The sequence below is a fragment of the Saccoglossus kowalevskii genome, chromosome 13 (assembly GCF_978046115.1).
Source record: "Saccoglossus kowalevskii chromosome 13, keSacKowa6.1, whole genome shotgun sequence".
Taxonomy (NCBI): domain Eukaryota; kingdom Metazoa; phylum Hemichordata; class Enteropneusta; family Harrimaniidae; genus Saccoglossus; species Saccoglossus kowalevskii.
Window position 1 is genome coordinate 28,503,303 of NC_140653.1, and position 18,762 is coordinate 28,522,064.

Genomic DNA, 18,762 nt, shown 5'->3' on the forward strand with positions numbered 1-18,762 from the left:
TGATGTAACTTACTATTCTGTATAAACATCACGATTTTGTTTATGACTTCATTTTATTGAAGTGCATGGTGCAATTGAACGCTATACTTTTAATCACAGTGGGGTCATCCGTACTATGACTGGCCGTTATCATCGAGTACTTCGCTGTTATACTAATTATATCTTACGTATTATATTCTAAATATATTGTGTTGGTATTTTTGTGCAATCAACTCGATCACAAGTAAAAAGAGACAGGCGTGGTTTTCCTTGAATCTTTTATATGAGATTAAATTTAACACGACGTACTGCGATTAGGAGTGTTTTCAACCGAATGATAGCAAAGATACAATCCTGGCAAATGAGGAAAAAAGACCCAGAACATTTTAAAAATTTTTAAAAGTGGTACCCACAGTTAAGGATTCTTTTTTTCACAAATTTCACGAGGCGTTCTTATGAAAGAAACCCCTCCCTTACCCAACCCACCATCACGATCACAACATATTAGTAATAAATACCACAACTTATTATCATTTAACAACCGGCTTATAACTATAAAAGACAATTAATAAAATCACGTATCAATATAAGAAACAGACCACGCTGTATACGTCACCAGATATACATCGATGGAATAGGTTCTTCCTATGGGGTCCATAAAGTCATTATTTGATCGTAGAATTTTAAAATAGAACTGAAAGACAAGGAAATGATTGGCATATTTGTCACTTAGAAAAATTATTCTGTAGTTATTAATAACACCGAAGACGCCCGTACCACGTGGAGTGTATGGATATTGTGTTGACTGATCAAGTAGTTACAAATGACCGCTGGGAACAAGACGAGAGAACCACGCGATGTATTTCCGTTCATAAATTGGTGTCTAATTCTTCCTCAATCAACGCGCCCTCTGTTTCAACTACCATACCTACTTAGTTCGGGGGAACAGTGGATGCGACCGGCGGAAGAGGAATGGGACACTAGCACTTATTTAAGGTCTCATACCACTAATCAACCAGCCTAGCAAGAACCAATGACATTTTTTAAATTTGTTTTTTCTCAGGTGTTTGAGGGCGTAATAACCTGGGTCAAAGATGAGACCAACATGTGGTCTTTTGTTTACTACTTAGCGACTGTGTACCTGTGGGTTTATTCTGTGTGTATTTGGATGTTCTAATCTTGGTGTTTTTTCCAGTGATTTCTCTAGGTGCAATCCAAATACAGTAGGTGTGTCTTGTTTACCTGAGATTTGTAAGAGTTTGAGCTGGCCAACATGTTAGTTTTTTTCATATGGTTGTTTACTTGCATGTTGATTTCCCATTTTTGAGCCATGTTTTCAACTTTCTTCATCATTTTCATATAGCAATCTCGTCATATGTTAACATTGTCGTCTATGGAAATTCAATTAGTGATATGAGCCTTTTAGGGGCATAAACAATTCACGTAGTTCTCTCGCTCTAAACGAGATCTCGACGACCACCTGGGTGTATGGTTTATGTATCGACTAGATAGAATATTATATGATTGACAGGTTTGGAGTTATGTTCAGAAAATCAGTTCGCTGCTCAATTTAGTATTCGGCTTACCAATGCTAAAATTATCCGATGTTATGAGGACAAAGCAAATGACAGGGGTGCCGGTATTTTTTAATTGAGATAATTGTGCGTGTAGTTTTTTCAATTGGGCTACTAAGTACTTTTCTGAGTAGTTAAATGATAGAGATATCATCTGGCACCAGCACATGACATATAATGTATCGCCTTTATTGGCATGCGGAGCATCGGGTAGTCGGTGAACGTGTACGATGGACTTTATTACCATGGATGAAAGTCTCCTCGTGTTGTGGAATGTTGGTCGTACGACCTAACAGCTACCCATAGCGGCTAGTTTGGCTGGGATTTTCAAAAAAATGTTTCAGTTCTTTAAACATGATTATTCTCTTTTCTATACAATGTATATGTCAGTATAGTCGTATAAGGTATCCTTGTTTTGTGCACATTATTCAAATACTAAATACGACAGTGTTGAATCCGGTGATGCAACGTACTTGATTAAAAAGTGTCAAATGACAGTAACAATGTTTGATTAAAACAGCTGCAAACATTCCACATTCAGAGTTGAACTTCCAGAGAAAGGTTTGATGTCATAAAGTATTCCATGTATTGACTGAATTTATTTTGTTTTATTTATTCAGCTTTTTAACGCGATGCAAAAAAAAAAAAAAGAATATCTTTATTCAATCTCGCCAGAGGTTAATAGATAGAAAATAATACACACGAGCCTTTTTTCACCGATGATTACTCCGTTTTATTTCAAGCCAATGCCGTATGGGCTAATTGAAATGCCGCCAATGCCTTCTAACTATACTTTTACATGACGTATGCTGAGCTACACTGATGTATGTTTTTCCTAATGTCACGAGCTATTGAAAGTACTACAAACGGTAAATGCTCATGCTACAACCTCACTTTGACATATGGGAATAACATTGTGGACATCTTAATTGAATATATATCAGACACTAGGCTGAAGGGAATAACAAATAAAATGCCCACTGCTGGGAAGCAACAGTTGTGTCTGTGGTCACCCCTGCTATGAGAATTTTCTCAATACGATGCTTTAAAGAACCAATGTAGCGAAAGATTGACACCAATGATTTGTCACGGCAAGTGTCTGCTAGATAGGTCAAAGTCATCTATAATCGGTCGTCATTATCAATGGTTACGCAATCATTAAAATGAGTTGACTCATTTCATTTCAAAACAAGTACACTCTAAATTCCCAACTGACTGGCATGAAAGATACATTTGAGCACGGAAATTAACAGCATGATGCTTATTCATCACCGGTGGGGGACAGCTGTGGACTAACTGTGAAGGAAACGGACATTTGTAATTCATTATTATATCACAGTCTCTGATTCCCGACCTTTTGACATGCTGGAGAACAGCGAATGTGCTACTGTGTAGAGGGAGGCCTAAACCTACCACACATTTAGGCTACAACTGAGCGCTGACAATATTGACATAATCGAAATGAATTAACCACCACCCCGTGTGTTATAAATGACGCATTATTGGTGAATATGAGGCTACAATTTAATACGTTTTATCTGTTGTTTTTCAATTCCAATTTAGTTATTTAATTTCATTGGATTGATGACACGAGACGGGATGATAATATAGATGTTTCACTTATTTAGTGTGTGGGAGTACTTTCTCGAAACGATCGTCTGACAATTCGCTCACGTAAGCTTGGGAAAACGTTCATCATGATCATCAGTGTACGAGAATTTAAAGCGGGGGTGTCGTCACCTGCGCATGCGTCAAATTGCCATAGCGTGTCATTGTTTACAAACAAGCGTCTACCCATGAGCCTTTGCGTTTTTAGCGCGTGTTGTTATCGTCGCTTGGGACTCAATTTTCGCGCGTGCGCAGGTGACGACCCCCCTCCGCTTTAAGTCAGAACAACTCAATGGTTGTAGCGGTGTAGTGCGTATGAAACGAGTAAATGTGTCAAGTAGTATAATTGTGTTTTTTTAAATAATAATCGGCTTCAAAAAAACATGTTTATGTTGCGAAAGTGGGGGGGGGGTATACAAGCGAGGCGGCAACACTTTATGTCACTGTGTGCACAGATGCGACGGGAGGTGAATTAAAATGCCATTGCTTATTGATTGAACCTGATAAGCAAATGTTCGAAGCAAGATTGTCCAAATGTACTTAGGTCTAGTCTAGATCACAATCTGATAGTCTCCAATTAAGTGCTAGTGTTTCTATTAGTGAATGCGTCAATCAAATAGAAAGTCAAAGCGAAGGGTAAATTCAATTACATCGTTCCAATAAGTCGCGCCCTCCAGTGACGTGTGCATATGTGACGCGCGAGACGCCATACATAAAGTCGGTATTGTTCTGTTCTGTGGTCTTTCGTCTATAACAAATATTTTGTTTAGCGATTTCCTATATTCTAGGTAACGAAGTGTTACACATCCAAACACAGTTGTCATTTCGAACGATATTTCTCACACCCGTTGACGTCACAGAACGAATTCGATGCTAGAGGGACTGACTTATTAGAAAGACGTATCAACACAATCTTTCCTAACGCTTTACTGAATGCATAAAAAGAGGGTATTCGTAATATTTCATTTTTTTTACTTTGTGTGAACCGAAAGTTAAAGGTCACAAAGCTGTGTATTCCATACAAGACTGAGCCAACATTATTTTTGTGGTCAATGTGTCAATTTTGTAAACTTGATCTATTCGTATGCTAATATCACAGGTGCATTGCTATAAACAAGCAGCCTGTCATCTGAGATAGCTCCGCTGTTAGCAATGCACATTTCAATTAAAGAACTGAAGATATCATTAGATAATGAACAATATGTATAGTATCGAAGCAATCGACCTTGCTGTTTTCAACAAGAATTCGAAAATATCACTTTTCACCAAAAATGACAAAAATATTCATCAAAATTAGATAATTGAAGATATCACCACGAAATGAACAAATCTGAGAAAGGTCCTCATGTAGTACCTATATATGCAATATCAAAGCAATCAGACTTGAGCTTTTTAACGAGAAGTCGAAAATATCACTTTTTAGCAAAATTGAGAAAAATATTCACCAAAAATAGAGAATTTGAGAATTTGGCATGAAATGAACAAATCTGAGAAAGAACTATCCAAGGTACTTGCATATCAAATTTGAAAACATTCTAACTTGCGGTTTCGAAGAAGAAGTTGAAATTGTAAAGTTGACGACGACGGACGACGGACTCTGGACGTCGACGGACAATCAGTAATATGAACAGCTTCACTGTCTCGACTTTGTCGACAGCGGAGCTAAATATCACTTTTTACCAAAAATTACGAAAATATTCACCAAAATTAGAAAATTGAAGATATCATCATGAAATGAACAAATTAGAGAGAGGTCCACATGTAGTACCTATATGTATGATATCAAAGCAATTGGGCTTGTGGTTTTTAACAAGAAGTCGAAAATATCACCTTTTACCAAAAATTACAAAAATATTCACCGAAATTAGAGAATTGAAGATATCATCATGAAATGAACAAAACCAAGAGAGGTCTACCCAAGGTACATATACGCCAAGAATCAAAGCATTCAGACTTGTAGTTTTCAAGGAGAAGTAGAAAAAGTAAAAAGTTGACACGGACGACAATCACTCATATGATAAGCTCCGCTCGACAAAGTCGACAGCGGAGCTAATGAAATAAACTGTAACTCTTCAGCTAGCTGTAAGAGATCGTTTACTAGCTTATTGTAGATTCCAAAATTGTGCCCAATTTATCGTGTACCACAATGACCATGCTCAGTATCACATATATTAAAACGAAAATAGCAGCTTGTGCATGTCATTTAATGTTCAAAAAGAACTTGCAACGGTTGGAAAGCTATTCAACGTTTGACTGGGAGGACGATCGGAGTTTTCATCGCCCTGCTAAGCAGTAATGAAATGTTATCGGAATTCAAAATATGGCACGAGTTGAACAGGGAATACGACACCCGTTTACGTGCGTAGATTACATAAGTGGGTACGACCTGAAAATGTATACAACAACAATGACGTTATATATGTAATGTTGAAATGCTGACAGATAGGCCGAAGCAGAAAGACATCCACGACTAAACATTTTTATAATGTTTAATTATAACGGAACATATAACCTAATTAATTAATATGCAAATCAACATTAATTTGATTATATCCGAATCTATTTCACTGGCAACATATTAATTTCAATCAACATTTTCAAACTAATCCGATAGCAGGGTATTTTATCTTCAATTTTCGGTTGCAGGTATTTACGAACATTTATGAAACCTTGCTATTTCTAAATCACATGATGTACTATGCATTACTGCAATGCAAAGCAGGTTAACTGTGAATATATTTTTTTTTTCACAAGAGTAATAAAATTAGTTTAATTTTTTTATTTCAAAATTGTAAATTATCTACCAAAAGCCAATCGGTATACAACGTATAGCAGAGAGTGAGAGAAGTGCGTTGGAGATGGGGAAATATATTCTATTAACTTCAACATTAAACATAGTTGGTCCAGAATGAAATTGAATTGCGGTACATATATGAGATACGTGTCTGTATCATTTGTTTAGGTCCATAGATCATGTAACATAAAACCGTTATTGTATTCAATTTCGTCACTGAAGCAGTGCAGTGCCGCACGACTGATTACGTACGCCAGGGGCAAGAAAAATACAAGCTGTCGGTATCATGTCAGATCATAAAATTGGCCGGGTAAAATAGGGAATCTCACATTTCATAGATATGCTCCCAAAAGCTACCGTACTTACACACACGAGTTGATCTGCCGAAAAAAAACATCTTGACGAAAGTGTCTGGGACTGGTTATATAAACAAAGCGAAATGTCCCGGGCTTGTTTTAGTGATTGTAATTAATTTCCAGACTTTACTGTCAGATTACCATGATAGTCGAGTGAATTTCTTTTTCCAGAACCATCTTTCGTCTCGTTGGTACAGCTGGTCCCGTTCACTCAGAAGGCATGGTTTATTTGTTGTACACCACACGCCTATGGTATACAAAATGCATTTGTGATCAAAAGTCGACTCAAACAAACCCATCTCAACGTTAATATGAAAGATGTCTACAATGAATGAAGATAAAGTCACTATAGGTGACCTTTCGGTGACTCACTGGGACACGTTGATCCAGCGTTGGGCACGTATTACACAGACACGTTCTATCAAATCTGGTTTCCGGCGTCATTTCAACTAATGTGTATTTACTGTCTACACTATTTAACACTTGCAATGTTTTTTATTCCCGCAGAAAATCCTGTCTCACTTGGAAAGAACTGAACTAATTTAACAGTTTATTTCATCAGTCATCTAGTCATTATACGATTTTCTTCCTTTGTGTATATTGATATGTTTACATAACTTCGCCGTCAGGATCTCCTCTCCAAGAGCAACGAGATTTGTTTTCGTGCATTAATACTAATCCATTAGTTCACGTCACCACGTCCACTGTTTTCAAAATTCATGGTTACATGGGTTAGACGAATAGTGTGTGCGTTGACAGGAGAGAATGAAAGTCTCTGTTGAACAAAATTAAATCACGTGGCTCTCTCGCCCACAACGAAATCTTGACAGCCATTACCGAGTCAACATGATCGTTACATTACTGATAGCATCCTAATTTATGATGATTTGAAGGACATTTTTTGTCAGTGGCAAAATGTTATATTATATTAATTATTTTTAATTTCCTACCCGGGTCATTCAGTTAATTTCAACGAGACATTTCTCAACTTGTCTCGATTGTTTTTATTGTAGTACTTTCAATGAAAACTAATCACATGCTTTAATTAATTGTAATACAGGTCGCAATAGGACTGTATCTTTCAATCGCGGAGGTATACTACTAGAGAGATACCCAGGGATGTTGGAATCAAAAAATCCATTGATGTGAAACTTTTTCGTTGTTACAATTACTTGCAGGATAATTTGCATAAAGCATCCAAACCAATCATGGAATGGCCGTTACCTAAAATTACTCCACTGTGACCCATGTACGGTGTCTTCAATATAGCAATGTACTGAGTGAAAACTGCTGACTTGGAACTCGCACATTATTTCCTTGATTAACTTCAGTGATCTGATCTCAATGTCACTGCAATCTACCTCATTATTATTCAAATTTATGTAGGCTGTCACACTTGGGGCTCACTCTCCCCGTAAAAACTTGTCGTCACCGATTTCGCTACACTCCTTGAGGTTCATGGCTTTTCTCTAAACATATTTGATCGTGTATTGTGGTATATTATTTCTGATAAAAATGGTTTTGTTTTTATCCTTTGAACGACCGAGTCAAATTCTGGCACTGATTACTAAACAAATGTGAATCATTCTTCCCATATTTTCAATAATTTGATCAAAACATGTTTTGTCAATAGTGGATTATGTCTATATGATCCAAATCTAAGAAAGGGATATAAGAACAAGCAGCTGTCAGCTCATATAGCTCCGCTGTATCAAATTCATAGAAATAATCTGACGTAAGAATGAATCAGTCTGACAGTGAACCAATCAAGGTAGTTAAAATTTTAAAACAATTGAGCGAGTGGTTATCAAAAAGACGTCAGAAATAAGACCAAACTATTCACTAATATTAGACAACTGGAAGTATCACAGCACAATGAATAAAACTGACCGTGTTTTACCCGAGGTGCCTACATACAAAATATCAAGGCAATCTGATTAGCCGTTTTCAATAATAAGCCATTTATTTACAAAAATTACAAGAATATTGACAAAACATTAAAGGTATCGTCACATTCGACAGTGTTCCACCCATGAAGGTACCTTCATAATAAAATATTAAGAGAACAGCATTTACTTCGAAACACCTGATTAATCACCCGTATGCATATTTAGTAATGTATTGTCTGTGTACGTCGCTTGCATTGTGTCGCGAACTTGTATTTTCCATTTAATGATCTACGTGCGGTAGTGTAGGTCATGTTCACAATGTCATTGCAAGTGTCTTTACTAATCTAATGTACTGAAAACAATATCAACCTTTTCTCGCTGACACGGAGGTTGTGGTTCATTGTGGAGAACATAATATTGTTCTTCCCAGATGTAGCAAGTCAAGAATTGCAGTTACAATTGTTTCACACATTCTCATCATTAATATATCTTATTTTAAGTAAACAAATTAAAATATGAAAACATACAGCGAATATTCTCTAACTCTGGTAGTACAAAACAATCATTTATATTATAAGAATTAATCAAATGGCAACAAATTATTGAGTTAATGAGTACATTATTTAGTTCGGTTATAATTTTGGTATGAGAGAAATTAAATGTCATCTTATTTAACTTTTGTCACACACAGCACAGTACATTGATAAAAATATCACTATCTTAATATAGAATGCACTCGACACTTTAATTGCATAAACCCATAATTGTATTAAAGTAGAAAAGTATGTTGTTTCAGAATGAGTAAGTGAAAATACCTTGAGGAAGAATAGTTTTACAAGCATTTTGCCGACACTTTGAGTAATTTAAATGTTAATGCTTAACCTCACATGAACGCAGGAAGGATTACTAGCACTGTATATTTTTAGTTTATGAGACGTTTATATGTTTCTTCTTATTTTCACGATTTTCGATTAAAAAGGTATGTGCAGAAAATGTATTCTCCACATATTTGACAATATTTAAATACTCGTTAGTCTTTGTTCAAAAGACTGTTATGCATTGCTTTTTCTTGAAGGAATGAGAGGAAATTGTATCTGAGAGAATTCTGTCCATGTATATTGTCGTTGTCACTGGTGTTGTTGTTAGACTGCAAATAAGTGAGAATATTTTTATCTAATAAGCTTCAACCTTGAACATTTTATGCATAAGAGTATAATGTAGTTGTAAATTCGTTCCATCATTTTAATATTATTAGCTTATTCCCCCCTGGGTTTAACTTAGGAATATGTGCATAACTTGATATTAGTCTGTCTGTCTTTATTTGTTTTCTTTTTTTAAATATAAATCAATGTTACTTTTATTGTTATCATTTATTCTCCATTAATTTTAATACACATGCTTTTAATAAATTGCCATTTATACTAGTATTTGAATTATGACTGAAAGTGAAATAATTTTCCCATGTGTCAAAATAAATACTCATTGTATGCTAATTAGTTAGTTAGTTAGTAAAATAAAACAAGTAGTTATTGTGTGATTATTATTAGCTCATTGGAGTGAAAGACAGTATTTTCTGGTAATACATATGTGGTACAGATTCTGTTTTATGCTTATTTATTAACTAGTAGTGCTGCATGTTTATTAACTTAGTTTCTACAAGAATAGTTTGTGCTAAATTGACAAACAGTGTTTAATTTATTCTGGTCTTTAAAAAAAATATGATATTTAAATGACAGAGCTGTTTAGCCTACTAGTATGACATGTACTAAAACAATCCTTAGTTTTGCATTACATGCTGTTTGGTGCAATATTATAATGAAGGTCCATGTCAACTGAAATACAAAAAAACAATAATTACTAAATTAATTATTTACGTTGTTAATCAACATACCAGACCAGAAGTGAGAATTGTAAACATCAGCTATTCTGTTTCACGAGTTTCAATACAATGCCTGGCATGCAAAACAAATCAAAGCAATATTTTAATTAAAGTTGAGGTTCCTACATTTAAATATTATCATTTTTGAGAGAGTTGAGATGTGTATCTGTCCATCATTGTTGTCGGTTTTCATGTGAGAGCTTAAAGAGTGGTGATCGTCGCGCAACGCATCCGCGAGATATGGGTCTCATATAAAATACAAAAAAAGCGACTTTGACTGTTGTGCAGAGAGAGACCTAGCTCGAGCCATTCTATTAGAGCGCGTCCGTTCCATAAGAGAGCGTTCCATTAGAGAGCGGTCACGTGACGTGTGATCACCTGACAAGTGCTGGATACACGCTCTAACGGAAAATACCGTGAGGTTTAGCGAATTTACGAACCGTTACGAAAGAGTTTGCTCGTTCGAAGACCGTTTTTGTAAAAGCGACAGCCTTGGTCGATACACTGTTCATTTACACAATCTTTCCTGGCACCATACGCACTCACACTGTTAGCGGCGGAGTGAAACGCGCCCATGTCATGCCATTAACCGATTACTGACGTCTATGTATTTCATGTCTTTGGCATGAAAGCTATAAAATATATAAAATACAATGCCTTGCTATCGTTTGAACATTTCAAATATTTAATTAGTCTAGCGTTTTTTTTTTTTTCATTCCATTGGAGACGAGTCGCTCTTCATTTCATTACAGGACGGTATGACCCAAACCACCCTCTAACGTCGCTCTATTTACTTGAATTGATATGGGAGCTATTAAATATATTTAATACAATATATTCAAACAGTTTTCAACATTTCAGTTATTTAATTGCCCAAGCGATCGTGTCATTCCATTACAGACGAGTCGCTCTTCATTCCATTACAGGACGGTATGACCAAAACCACCCTCTAACGTAGCTGTATTTACTTGAATTGATATGGGAGCTATTAAATATATTTAATACAATATATTCAAACAGTTTTGAACATTTCAATTATTTAAGTGGCCAAGCGATCGTGTCATTCCATTACAGACGAGTCGCTCTTCATTCCATTACAGGACGGTATGACCCAAACCACCTTCTAACGTCGCTCTATTTACTTGAATTGACATGGGAGCTATTAAATATATTTAATACAATATATTCAAACAGTTTTGAACATTTTAATTATTTAATTGGCCAAGCGATCGTGTCATTCCATTACAGACGAGTCGCTCTTCGTTCCATTACAGGACGGTATGACCCAAACCACCCTCTAACGTCGCTCTATTTACTTGAATTGATATGGGAGCTATTAAATATATTTAATACAATATATTCAAACAGTTTTGAGCATTTCAATTATTTAATTGGCCAAGCGATCGTGTCATTCCATTACAGACGAGTCGCTCTTCATTCCATTACAGGACGGTATGACCAAAACCACCCTCTAACGTAGCTGTATTTACTTGAATTGATATGGGAGCTATTAAATATATTTAATACAATATATTCAAACAGTTTTCAACATTTCAGTTATTTAATTGCCCAAGCGATCGTGTCATTCCATTACAGACGAGTCGCTCTTCATTCCATTACAGGACGGTATGACCAAAACCACCCTCTAACGTAGCTGTATTTACTTGAATTGATACGGGAGCTATTAAATATATTTAATACAATATATTCAAACAGTTTTCAACATTTCAGTTATTTAATTGCCCAAGCGATCGTGTCATTCCATTACAGACGAGTCGCTCTTCATTCCATTACAGAACGGTATGACCAAAACCACCCTCTAACGTCGCTCTATTTACTTGAATTGATATGGGAGCTATTAAATATATTTAATACAATATATTCAAACAGTTTTGAACATTTCAATTATTTAAGTGGCCAAGCGATCGTGTCATTCCATTACAGACGAGTCGCTCTTCATTCCATTACAGGACGGTATGACCCAAACCACCCTCTAACGTCGCTCTATTTACTTGAATTGACATGGGAGCTATTAAATATATTTAATACAATATATTCAAACAGTTTTGAACATTTTAATTATTTAATTGGACAAGCGATCGTGTCATTCCATTACAGACGAGTCGCTCTTCGTTCCATTACAGGACGGTATGACCAAAACCACCCTCTAACGTCGCTCTATTTACTTGAATTGATATGGGAGCTATTAAATATATTTAATACAATATATTCTAACAGTTTTGAATGTTTCAATTATTTAATTGGCCAAGCGATATTGTCATTCCATTACAGACGAGTCGCTCTTCATTCCATTACAGGACGGTTTGACCCAAACCACCCTTTAACCTCGCTCTATTTACTCGATTTGATATGGGAGCAATTAAATATATTTAATACAATATATTCAAAAAGTTTTGAACATTTCAATTATTTAATTTGCCAAGCGATCGTATCATTCCATTACAGACGAGTCGCTCTTCATTCCATTACAGGACGGTATGACCCAAACCACCCTCTAACGTCGCTCTATTTACCTGAATTGATATGGGAACTATTAAATATATTTAATACAATATATTCAAACAGTTTTGAACATTTCAATTATTTAATTTGCCAACCGATCGTGTCATTCCCTTACAGACGAGTCGGTCTTCATTCCATTACAGGACGGTATGACCCAAACCAATCTCTAACGTCGCTCTATTTACTTGAATTGATATGGGAGCTATTAAATATATTTAATACAATATATTCAAACAGTTTTCAGCATTTCAGTTATTTAATTGGCCAAGCGATCGTGTCATTCCATTACAGACGAGTCGCTCTTCATTCCATTACAGGACGGTATGACCAAAACCACCCTCTAACGTCGCTCTATTTACTTGAATTGATATGGGAGCTATTAAATATATTTAATACAATATATTCTAACAGTTTTGAATGTTTCAATTATTTAATTGGCCAAGCGATATTGTCATTCCATTACAGGACGTTTTGACCCAAACCACCCTTTAACCTCACTCTATTTACTCGATTTGATATGGGAACAATTAAATATATTTAATACAATATATTCAAACAGTTTTGAACATTTCAATTATTTAATTTGCCAAGTGATCGTGTCATTCCATTACAGACAAGTCGCTCTTCATTCCATTACAGGACGGTATGAACCAAACCACCCTCTAACGTCGCTCTATTTACTTGAATTGATATGGGAGCTATTAAATATATTTAATACAATATATTCAAACAGTTTTCAACATTTCAGTTATTTAATTGGCCAAGCGATCGTGTCATTCCATTACAGACGAGTCGCTCTTCATTCCATTACAGGACGGTATGAGCAAAACCACCCTCTAACGTCGCTCTATTTACTTGAATTGATATGGGAGCTATTAAATATATTTAATACAATATATTCAAACAGTTTTGAACATTTCAATTATTTAATTGGCCAAGCGATCGTGTCATTCCATTACAGACGAGTCGCTCTTCATTCCATTACAGGACGGTTTGACCCAAACCACCCTTTAACCTCGCTCTATTTACTCGATTTGATATGGGAGCAATTAAATATATTTAATACAATATATTCAAACAGTTTTGAACATTTCAATTATTTAATTTGCCAAGCGATCGTGTCATTCCATTACAGACGAGTCGCTCTTCATTCCATTACAGGACGGTATGACCAAAACCACCATCTAACGTCGCTCTATTTACTTGAATTGACATGGGAGCTATTAAATATAATTATTAAAATATATTCAAACAGTTTTGAACATTTCAATATTTAATTGGCCAAGCGATCGTGTCATTCCATTACAGACGAGTCGCTCTTCGTTCCATTACAGGACGTATGACCCAAACCACCCTCTAACGTCGCTCTATTTACTTGAATTGATATGGGAGCTATTAAATATATTTAATACAATATATTCAAACAGTTTTCAACATTTCAGTTATTTAATTGGCCAAGCGATCGTGTCATTCCATTACAGACGAGTCGCTCTTCATTCCATTACAGGACGGTATGAGCAAAACCACCCTCTAACGTCGCTCTATTTACTTGAATTGATATGGGAGCTATTAAATATATTTAATACAATATATTCAAACAGTTTTGAACATTTCAATTATTTAATTGGCCAAGCGATCGTGTCATTCCATTACAGACGAGTCGCTCTTCATTCCATTACAGGACGGTTTGACCCAAACCACCCTTTAACCTTGCTCTATTTACTCGATTTGATATGGGAGCAATTAAATATATTTAATACAATATATTCAAACAGTTTTGAACATTTCAATTATTTAATTTGCCAAGCGATCGTGTCATTCCATTACAGACGAGTCGCTCTTCATTCCATTACAGGACGGTATGACCAAAACCACCATCTAACGTCGCTCTATTTACTTGAATTGACATGGGAGCTATTAAATATAATTATTAAAATATATTCAAACAGTTTTGAACATTTCAATATTTAATTGGCCAAGCGATCGTGTCATTCCATTACAGACGAGTCGCTCTTCGTTCCATTACAGGACGTATGACCCAAACCACCCTCTAACGTCGCTCTATTTACTTGAAATGATATGGGAGCTATTAAATATATTTAATACAATATATTCTAACAGTTTTGAATGTTTCAATTATTTAATTGGCCAAGCGATATTGTCATTCCATTACAGACGAGTCGCTTTTCATTCCATTACAGGACGGTATGACCAAAACCACCCATAACGTCATCCTATTGATTTGAAATGTGAGCTATAATATATATTTAATATAATGTATTCAAACAGTTTCCAACATTTCAATAATTTGATTAGCCATATTCACGTATTATGTGCTCATCCCGTTACCTATAGTTATTCCACAAACCATCAATTTAAATTGATAAGTATAAACAGAATATGGTAAACACATTGTTAATGCTTGAAGTAAACATGCCTATTTATCAGATAAAAAACATGTTATTTAATGAAGTCATGAAACACACAACGTTATAGTAATATTTCCTTTAATTCAAAGTTAGTTAAAGCGGGGGTCGTCACCTGCGCACGCCGGAATTGAGTCCAAAGCGAGGATCATAACACACTCTAAACACACTAGATAACTGATTTCCGGAGGGTGTAAAAAGTGAATGCCTACTTAGGGTAGTTTGCTACCACTAAAAATACTCAGAAATCCAGCTAGAGGGATTGGGTTACTGTAATGGTAAAGATTCTGAAATAAAAATATAGTGTCACCGAACTTTTCTAAGAAAGGGCATCAAATATTGATGAAAAATGCATGTTAGAATAGTTTTTTTTGTTTTTTTGTTAGAATAGTTTACAATGTTGGAATGTTATAAGATGGCGGCTCTTTAGACACATTTAGTAGATAACTATGTAGCATGTTATTATATAGTGGTTAGGTAGCGAGAAATTTACTTCAAATGTGACTTAACGCAGCACTCTTAAATTACTCTTAGTTGGCTTTATTTACTTAGAGGGCCAGTTATATAGTAGATATGATTTGTGCATGATATGTACTTTGAAGTCAAGCCAAACAATATAATGCTCCCTAAAGAAAGACCTCTTCAACTGTAGCAAGCAAGTTACAGTTTTTTATATCACTTTTCATTCTCTAGATATTCAACTTTTCGTCACTATTATGTAGTCCGTCATATTGATTCTCCAGCAAAAAACTGTGGGTAAAGTGTGACATCATATCCACTGTTTTAAAAAATTGAGAAAATGTATTAATTTATAACGTGAAAAATACTGAAGCGAATTTGTTCAAATTGTCAGTGTGCATATTACTCACGTGTATAATTGTAGTAATGGAAATTAGAATGTTACAAATAAACATAAAGTGAAGATATTGCCAAAAACGTGAAAACAATAACAATCATTATTTTAATCATTAAAAGTAGAATGACATTGTTTTGTTCCTTTTTGTTGCCAACAGGTTATATATCACCCGTATAATCTATTCACATTGATAAATTGTATACAATATAAGGACATTTGAGCATTTGGTAGAAAAACACACAAATGAATACTGGTATTTACATTTCCGTCCTGACAACGTTTTTATATGCTTGATTGGCGCCGGTACATGCATGCTACCACGTTCTACACTTTCAGCCAATTTGAAGTTCGAAGTTATAGATGAAATCATTTGTCAATTTCTGACAACAGAGAATTTGATGTCATACTTTACCCATAATACTTTGCTGAAGAATCAAGATGGTGTACTACATAAATTATTAAAAAGTTAAATATCTAGAGAATGAATAGTGATATGAAAAAACTGTAAATTGTATGTTCTTATGTTGTCAGACTTTTCTTTTAATATATAACATTCACATTATTTGTGTATTTAGCTTGCTATTGGATTTGATGTGTGAATGCATCTTTAACTACATCTTCCTACAGGAACTTATTCAAGCAAAATATATTTCCCCATGTTTGACCGCATACATCGGTGTTGATGTGGTGGAATGAATTATATATCGTTGTTTCCTAAATTATTAAAAGTTGATGGTAATAAAGCTATATACTCATATACACTAAACACATGTAAATATAAATCATGACAGCAACTTCAACTGTCATAAACGAAAACCACTATGTGTATAACTCCCAGATATTCTGAATAAAATATAATTACACGTTCATCTTTTCAATACGCGTAACTATGAGTCCCAAAACCCATGCGTGTTCAATCTTGTGTTAAACCGTTCTAAACTGTCAGAGATGCACAATTCGAAAAGTGATCAACAGTAATGAAGTTAGTAATTCTACCAAAGATACGATACAACAGAGTAAGGAAAATTGTTGTACCATACATATATAGTTCCAGAGTTTCAACTTTTACTCATGCTTGTTAAGTGGTTCTTGAGATACATATGGAGCAACTACTAATTGCTTATTAATATACGTAATTAAATTACTGACTTACATTAATAATTAATTAGTTCCACATGGCATTTATTGACCAAAATTTCTTTGACAACCACCTAATAAATTTCGAATTAACTGTTAACAGAACTTCCAGTTACGGAAAACATAACACATTAAACAAAATAAAAAATCTATGTCACCCATAACTCGAAGTTACAATGCCTGTGTGGCACCAGTAGTTACTAAATTATAATAATGGTCAGCATTATATAATTAAATTGAATACTCTTCCTTAATAATGCATGTAATACAAATACATTGATGAAACCTATATATTGTTTTACTATCATACCTGTACATGTTCATGTTACTGATACATGTACATCTCAAATAATCAGAAGATACATGCACTGTAATTTACATATCAAGTATAGTTCTCTGCATCATATATCTCATATTGCTGTCATCTCATTTTTACAGGCGACTTGTGTGGCATCCAAATAATAACACATGGTAGTTTTGTATTTTCATGACTCGTTCATACAGGATCGCATTGAATACTTCGAGAAAGGGTAACACTATCGAGTATAGTATTTGCAACAAAGAAATAGCTATTGCATTGCGTAATCTAGTGTTGGTGTTTCATGTTCCCATACACGATCTTGCAATTCTGTTGCAGGTAATATTTCTGTTTATAAGCTTTTGTAGCCTAGTATGTTGCTATGATAGGTTGGAATACATGAACATTGCTATGTTATGACATTGAATACCATTCTTAAATGTGTTTTATGACGAACTTTCTTTAATTATAAAATAACCACAGCCAAATATGTCAAAGAGCATACATGGACAACACTTAGGTATTGTGCTATGTTGTGTATTTCCGGTGTTAATTACAGTTTATACATTAAGATGTGGCTCTCAATAGTATGAGATGGATATATACATAGAACAGATGATAAGTATCAACTGCCGATACATTATACATGTACATCTATTTAGCTTTACACTCATCACTGCTTGTAGCGTAATGATTTAATATTTCTTTACATGAGAAGTTGAGATATGCTGATGCTGGATCACTTCTCCTTCATGACTTATCTCTTCATGGGTGTACCTACATCCAATAATAAAAATTGTGTGGCTATGTGTATAATATTGGAAGAATTTTCGATGAATCTACTGCGGAATATGTATAAATTACCTATCTTTAATTCACAAAAACTGATGCCCATATATGGTCCTTTAGGTTAGGTTAAGTTAAAGTTCGCAAACATAGCATGTCAACACAAAACGCTACTACCACCACAACTGAAAAAGAGAACATTTTCACTTGCAAGCTCTTGTGATGAAACATGTATTTAAGTATGGTACACCGGCACTACATATTATACTTCACTGTTGAATGTGTGATGAAATTACTAAGTCTTACTAATACTTGATGAGCGGTGCGTGTTCCAATATAGTATTTCATTTCATATAGCTATTCATGTGAGAGTATCCTGTACCAAAAATGCATGACTGTATAAAGTAAAATGACTACCATGTATTATATGTGAATGTCACATAGAAGATTGTTACAACAAGATCAGCTAGCTGTGCACTAGCATGTATTTAGTTTTTATTGTTTGAACCAGTATATTTTGTTATTATAATATGTTATTGATTGCTTATTATATATTTATGCTAATAGTCATGATTTCTACAAAGAACATGCCTGTGACTGTGAAATGCCAAACCACACATTTACCGTTTTGTGTTTGTGTTCCACTGAAATAGACAA

At 34.8% G+C, this 18,762-nt stretch overlaps 1 protein-coding gene across 1 annotated transcript in view; it reads right to left on the reverse strand.

The window, feature by feature from the left end:
• LOC100373903 (neuronal acetylcholine receptor subunit alpha-3-like) overlaps positions 1 to 18,762 on the reverse strand; it is a 47,326-nt gene that overhangs the window by 12,814 nt on the left and 15,750 nt on the right. The window lies entirely within an intron of this gene.